The 7,954-nt window shown below is 38.5% G+C and overlaps 1 pseudogene; it reads right to left on the bottom strand.

The window, feature by feature from the left end:
- Positions 1-6,405: 6,405 nt before the first annotated feature.
- Positions 6,406-7,072, bottom strand: LOC103205413 (annotated as a pseudogene).
- Between the last annotated feature and the right edge of the window lie 882 nt (positions 7,073-7,954).

The following is a 7,954-nucleotide window of genomic DNA, read 5'->3' as shown; positions in this document are numbered from 1 at the left end:
CTCTTCAATTTGATTGGTGCCACATCAGCAAATGGAGGTCTCGAAAGCTTTACCTTATCCATAGGAATGAGGCTGGGTTTACTCAGATGATGCAGCTCTTTCCCTGTCCTATTTTGAGAAACTTCTAACCTAACTGGACTATTCATAAAGTTGCGTGGTAATGTATCAAACAGTGTTTCTTTGCTATTCATAAGGTTTTCCCTGGCCAATTATTTGAAACGTGGACAGCCTCTTCCTTCTTCCTAGTCTGGCTCAGTCTGTAAGCCGGGATGATACCTGTGTACCATGTGCATCCCACTGGGTTAGAAACACCAGTGGCTCAGCCTCAAAACTCTCATCAACATGTCACCATGGTAGGACAAACTAACAGACAAGTTTGCCTCCCTTTGAGAAACTTCTTGTACCACCCTTACCTGGGTCCCTGCGGCTGACTCCTCCTCTGTTCAGATTCCTAGGCCTTTTAATCCCCTTTCTCCCGTTCTCCCACCCTGCTGCTTTGGGTGTCAGAGTTGCTCTCCTCTCCTGGATCCCTGTAGCTGACTGCTCCTCTGTCTGAGTTCCTGGGTTTTTTATCCCCTTTCTCCCACTCTCCTGCCTTGCTGCTTTGGGTGTGTCTGAGTTCCCTCTCCTCTCCTGGATCCCTGCGGCTGACTGGTCCTCTGTCCAAGTTCCTGGTTTTTAACCCCTTTTTCCTGCTTTCCCTCACTGCTACTTTGGGAGTACTTGATTTCGAGGCATTAGTGATCTGAAATTGACTGGTATTGGCTATTTTGAATCAGGCAATTCTATGGTCTACTACGCCAGGAATGACAAACTGAAGAGGAATGACTTCCCATTTATCATCAAGAAGAACATTTCAAGAACTATACTGAAGTGCCATGATGTCACTGATAGGATAATATTTATGCATGTACAAGGAAGACCAGTTACCACTACTATTATTCAAATTTATGTACCAATCACTAAAGCCAAAGATGAAGATATTGAAGATTTTTACCAACTTCTGAAGTCTGAAATTGACCAAGTGTGCAATTAAGATGCATTGATAATTACTGTGATTAGAATGTGAAAGTTGAGAACAAAGAACAAGACACATTGGTAGTTAGAAAATATGGACTTAGTGGAAGAAATGAGCCCTCAGAAGGCATGATGGAATTTTGCATGGCCAATGACTTATTCATTGCAAATTCCTCTTTGTATAACAATCTGAATGTCAGCTATACACATGGAATACACACAAAAAAAATCACCTACATCGGAAAGAGGGAAGGGAGAAGCTCAATATGCTCAGTCAAAACAAGGCCAGGAGCTGACTGTGGAACAGATCATTAATTGCTTACAAACAAGATCAAGCCAAAGCTGAAGAAAATTTAAAAAGTCCGCAAGAGCCACTTGAATTTAGAGACTATCTGAAGAATACATTTGACTCATTGAATATCAATGACTGAAGAATGATCTTCAGTATATGCTGTTCAGTGCATTCAAGTTGTAGGATGACATCAGGAACATCATACATGAAGAAAGCAAATGGTCATTCAAAAGAGAGGAAAGGAAGAAAAGACCAAATGGGTGTCAGAAGAGACTCTGAAACTTGCTCTCTAATGGAGAATAGCAAAAGAGAAAAAAAAAAAAAAATGATGAAATAAAAGAGGTGAACAGATGATTTCAAAGGGTAGCTTAAGAAGACAAAATAAAGTATTATAATGGAGTGTGAAAAGACTTGGAATTAGAGAAAAAACTGAAGGACATGCTCAGCATTTCTCACACTAAAGAAATGAAGAAAGGGTCAGAAGATGGTGTCATACCTGTAGTCTTCACATTTGTTGTTCTATCTAGCATCTTAATTCCTGAAAAACTAGGTACAGCAGTTTGAAGCAGAGATTCTGGAACTATGAACAGCTCAGTAAGTTATTGCAGGCCAGATTTAGTGGAGACAGAGAAAAAAAATACAAAGCAAACAGCTGGGAAAAATAAACTAACCTGCCCAGCTGGCAGGGGAGATGGAGAGGGAGAGAAGCAGAAAACTTTTTTTTTTTTTTTTACAAAAACAGGGGGGGGGGGGAAAAAAAAAAAAAAAAAGAAGGGAGACACCACAGTACCAGTGGTGGCTTCAGAGGCTCAGACTACCCATGCTAGGAGCTTCTGATTTTACTTTTGGGAACTGAGTGGAGAAAGTGGATAATGCTTCTGAGAAACAGAGGAGAAAACCCCCAGGAATCATGATGCCACTGATTTGAGAGCAGAAAGGGTGAAGGGAGGAAACTTGCTGAAGGTAGGGGGGCCCTAGAACAACTTCTCAATTCAAAGCTGGGATTCAGCTCCTCCACAACAACTTTTTAGGACAGAGTGGACTGTGGTATGGAGTTTTTGCAGCTTTCCAACCCAAGTAGAAAGTAGAGGCCCCCTATCCATTGAGGTCTTTGCCAATTTTAATCATGGGTCTGTGAGTGACAACAAATATCATCACTGATAGCTGTCCCAAGCAGACTCAAAACAAAACCCTGGAGGCAGCACAATTACAAAAATGCAGAAAGTGGGGACTTGCTACTGCCATCTTTTTTTTTTTTTTTTGCTTCCTCTTTTTTCCCCTTCTCCCCTGCCTTACACAACAGAAGAATCACATTAAACCACCATAACACCTGTTCATTCCAACTCCAAATCCCCTTCAGGATGAACAGAGACCTGCATACACATTCCCTGCAGTGATTCCATCAACACAAAGTAAACTGCAGAGCAACCAGCAGACCTGAATTAATAACAAAAATAAAATAAAATAAAATAAAACACACCAGCTTCACCCTTGCAAATATGAAACATGAAATCAAGGTGAAACAAATCAATACATAACTAACAGTTAAAGACAAAACTTCAAAATATCTAGGAAACAATAGACAACCTCAAATCAGACAAACAAACAAACAAAACAGGACAAGACAATAAAAGTAAAACCCCTGACTAAAGACTTATTTAACATGGATGAAGAACAGGCAATGAAACTGTCCGAGACAGAATTCAGAAGATAAGTATATAGAACTCTACAAAAACTCAAGGAAACCACAAACAGAATCAAGGAGAACATAGACAGTACCCTGGAAGAGTTCAGGAAAACCATTCAAGAACAAAATAACAAGATTAATATACAATCAGAACTCATACAAAGACAGCAGTTAGAAATCCAGAAGATGAACACTAAAGTTACAGAGTTATACAACACAGTGGAAGCTCAAAAGAGTAGACTAGAACCAACAGAAGAATGCATTTCTCAACTAGAAGGTAAAACCATTGACAACAGCCTATATGAAGAAAAATCAGAACAAAGATTTAAGAGAAATGAAGAGAACCTAAGAGTTATATGGGATGACATGAAAAGAAACAACATATGCCTCATTGGAATACCAGAACAAGAAGAGGCAAAATATCAAAACAAACAAACCAACAAACACTGAGAAAATTGTGTAAGACTTGTGAACAGAACATTCCCCCATGTCATGAAGGAAGAAAAGACATTTGTCCAAGAAGCTCAAGGAACTTCATACAGTATAGATCCCAAGAGAAAGTCATCAAGACATATCATTATCATACTCTCCAAAACTAAAAAGAAAGAATCTTATGAGCAGCTCAGGAAAAAAGAAATATCACCCACAATGGACAAACAATTAGACTCAGTTCTGATTACTCAGCAGAAACTATTCAGGCAAGAAGGCAATAGGATGGCTTATATAAAACACTGAAGGAAAAGAACTTCCAACCAAGAATTCTATGTTGTTGTTGTGGTTGTGTGCCATCGAGTCGGACCCGACTCATAGCGACCCCTCCTTGGGTTTCCAAGGCAGTATCACTACGGAAGTAGATTGCCCCATCTTCCTTCTGAGGAGTGGCTGGTGGATTTGAACCACCAGGCTTCTGGTTAGCAGTCAAGTGCCTTAGCCACTATGCTACCAGAGCTCCCCAACAATTCTATATCTAGCCAAATTGTCCATAAAACATGAGGGTGAAATCAAGATATTCTCAGACAAACAGAAATTAAGGGATTTTGTGAAAAACAGAGCAACCCTACAAGAAATGCTTAAGGAAGTGCTTCCAACAGAAAACACACAACAGAAAACAAAAGGTAAAATCAAAGCTTAAAAACCAAATCAGAAACAGATGCTCAAAATAAGCTCATAAAACATTGTACACAAAGAAACAGAAACATTGTTGCAGATGACAGGAGCAACAAAGTAAATAGAGGGAATAAAAGTTCTAAATTCAAAACCTCCAAATGGAGAGGAAGACAGGACAAAGTCCTTATAGAACACACTGTTTCAAAATTAAATAAACAAGAATTCACTTCAAGATAACCACAGAGAAAATTAACAATCCCCCTAAGCAAAGCCAGATAAAAAGGAAAACATATGGGCATAGTAAGCACAAACCAACAGTGAAGAAGAAAAGAGAGGAAACACTTGATAACAAAATGAACTCAGCACAGAAAAGTATTTGGACCAAGGAAATCTTCAAAAACACAACAAAAAACACAATAGAATGTCAACAATCAATTCATACCTATCACTGATTACACTCAATGTGAATGGACTAAATGTACCAGTCAAGAGAAAGAGAATGGCAAATTGGATAAGAAAAGAAGATCCATAGATATGCTACCTACAAGACCACTTAGACACAAAGATCAAAGAAATTAAATGTTAAGGGGTGGAAAAAATATATACCAAGCCAATGGTAACCAAAAAAAGTCAACTTAATTTCTGATAAAATAGACTTCAAGGTGAAAAACATAAGGAACAAAGAAAGACACTATATGATGCTGAAAAGGTCAATTGACCAATAAGACATTATGATAATAAATATCTATGCACCCAGTGAAAGGGCTCCAAAATAATTGAAGCAAATATTAACTGAATTGAAAGGAAAAATAGACAACTCTACAATAATAGCAGTAGACTTTAACAACCACTTTCAAGAAGGGACAGATCAACTAGAAAAAAAACTTAACAAAGATACAGAAGAACTCAATAACACAATCAACCAACTCTACCTCATAGACATATACAGAGCACTCCACCCAGCAAAAGCACAATTCACGTTCTTCTCCAGGGCACATGGATCATTCTCCAAACTAGATCATATGTTAGGACATAAAACAAGCCTCAATAAATTAAAAAACATTGAAATGCTACAAAGCATCTTCTCAGACCACAATGTTAGAAAATTAGAAAACACTAATAGGAAGATCAAGGAAAAAATATCAAACATGGAAGTTGAATACTACACTGCTTAAAAACTACTGGATAATAGTAGAAACACAGTGTGAAATAAAAAATAAGTAAATAAAAATTCCTGGAAACAAATGAGAATGAAGAAACATCTTACCAAAGCCTATGGGACACAGCAAAAGCAGTACTCAGAGGACAGTTTATAGCAATAAATCCACATATCCAAAAAGAATAAAGAAATAAAATCAATACTTTAACTCAGCAACTCCAACAGTTAGTAAAAGAATAACAAAAGAAACCTACAGTGTCCAGAAGTAAGGAAAAAATAAAGATCAGAGTAGAAATAAAGAAAACAAACAAACAAAAAACAGTGAGAAAATCAACAAAATAAGAAGCTGGTTCTCCAAAAAAGATTAACAAAATTGACAAACCATTGGCAAATCTAACAAAAGAGAAGAAAGATAAGATGCAAATACCAAGAACAATAAACAAAAAGGGAGACATAACAATGGAAACAACTGAAATAAAAAATAAAAGAATATTATGAAGGTTTTTACTCCAACAGATTCGAGAACCTAGAAGAGATGGACAAATTTCTGGAAACACAAGACCTCCCTAAATTATCCTAGTTGGAGATAGAATACTTGAACAGACCTGTAACAAAGGAAGAACTCGAACAGGTCATAAAAACCTCCCCACAAAAAAAAAAAATCCTGGCCCTACTGGCTTCACTGGAGAATTTTACCAAACATTCAGGGAAGAATTGACACTGATACTACTCAAAGTATTCCAGAAAAAAACAGGGGCAGATGTAGGGGCCCTAATTTATAATGTAAATAGACTTTTTTCTTTTTTTTTTCTTCTTATCAGCAGAAAACTTTTACTCCTTTTAATGACAATTCAGCCACATCCAAGGCCTTAACTTACAGACATTAACTACAGCATCCATTTAAAGCATTAGATATTAAGGTACAAGATATACAATAGCGGATCTGGGGGAAATGCTTTGCCTCCTGAAGCTTACACCAAACATTGCTTAAATCAACAGTGGAGGTCTGCCAATGCTTGGGTGTGGTTGCAGAATGGAAGAACAGCTGTGTTTAAGAGTACTAAAGCATTTTAGACTGTATTGTAGGTATATGTTTTCACATTGAAGAGAAGAGGGGAAAACTGAAGTCCCTCCCATAGGGCATTAGGCTGGCTTGCAGAGGGCCACAGTGGAAAAGTGGGCCTCCACTTGCTCACACTCAGTGAATTCTCTGCAGACCTTGACAGCATCCTGGAGCAAAGAGTCCTCTGAACTGGTGCCATGGTTCACTGGAAAAGGCATTTGTCCATCAAGTTCATAGAAGTGGCCATCCACGTTGTTAAACAGAATAAAATGAAAGTTCACTTTGTCATCTACTTGACACTGGCCTTCCTATATCACAGCATCATGGGCTGCCTAAATGGCCTCATTCTTTTCAAAACATTTTTTGCTCTGTCTTCGGGGGAGATCTCCATTTCAGAAAGAAATTGTTTCAGGGCTGACTCATTCTCAAATTCCAGTTTGTCCTGATTATTGGTCATTGCCTGTATAAGTCCAATTGTACCAGAGAAGTTCCCAATGGTCTGCTTCAAGAAGTACACTTTAGGACTAACTTCATGCCCTTCAGTTCTTCAATCTTTTTTCTGAAATTTTCATGCTGAGCCTTGAGGGGAAAGAGCATCAACAGCTGTCAGGCAGGTGCTGGCATGGAGTGCAGAGCCTCCTCCTCCAGGCTCAGTACATCCATGAAGAGCCACTGGCCGGCAACCCCCAACCAGGTCAGCACTTTTTTCAGCATCTCGCAGTTAATCTCCATTAGTTTGACCTGCATCTTCAAGAAGAGCAGGAAGACACCTAACCAAGAGAAGAGGAAAAACCATAAATAGACTATTAAGCATAACCCAGAATGCACAGGAGGTGGAAGAGAAACTAGGTGACTGAAACCTTTTAAAAATTAAATTCTTATGCACATTGAAAGACTTCTCCAAAAGGGTAAAAAGAGAACCTACAGATTGGGAGAAAATATTTGCCTATGACATATCTGACAGAGGACTTATCTCCAAAATTTATAGAAAACTTTAACACCTCAAGCCCAAAAAGAAACAATCCAATTCAAAAATGGGCAAGGGACATGAACAGACACTTCACTAAAGATGATATGCTTGCAGCCAACAAACACATGAGGAATTGCTCATGATCATTAGCCATTAGAGAGAAGCAAATCAAAACAACAATTAAATATTATCTCATCACAGCAATAATAACAAAGTTCAACAAGACAGAAAATAACAAATGCTGGTGAGGTTTCGGGGAGATTAGAACTCTCACACTGCTGGTGGGACTGTAAAATGGTACAACCATTGTAGAAAATAGTATGGTGTTTCCTTGTTGTTGTTATTGTTATGTGACGTCGAGTCAGCCCCGACTCATAGTGACCCCTCCTTGGGTTTCCAAGGCAGTATCACTACAGAAGTAGATTGCCCAACCTTCCTTCCGAGGAATGGCTGGTGGGTTTGAACCACCAGCCATCTGGTTAGCAGGCAAGTGTCTTAGCCACTATGCTACCAGAGCTCCCTGGTGTTTCCTTAAAAAACTGAAAATAGAAATACCATTTGAACCACCAATTCCATTACTAGGAATATATCCTAAAGAGGTGAGAGACAGGACATGAACAGACATAGGCACACTCATGTTCATCACAGCACAATTCAAT

The sequence above is a fragment of the Orycteropus afer genome, unplaced genomic scaffold (genome assembly GCF_000298275.1).
Source record: "Orycteropus afer afer isolate SDZICR_OR568_19922 unplaced genomic scaffold, OryAfe1.0 scaffold00285, whole genome shotgun sequence".
NCBI lineage: Eukaryota > Metazoa > Chordata > Mammalia > Tubulidentata > Orycteropodidae > Orycteropus > Orycteropus afer.
The sequence above is the reverse complement of the archived record's forward strand: the minus strand, read 5'-3'. Positions and strand labels throughout refer to the sequence as shown.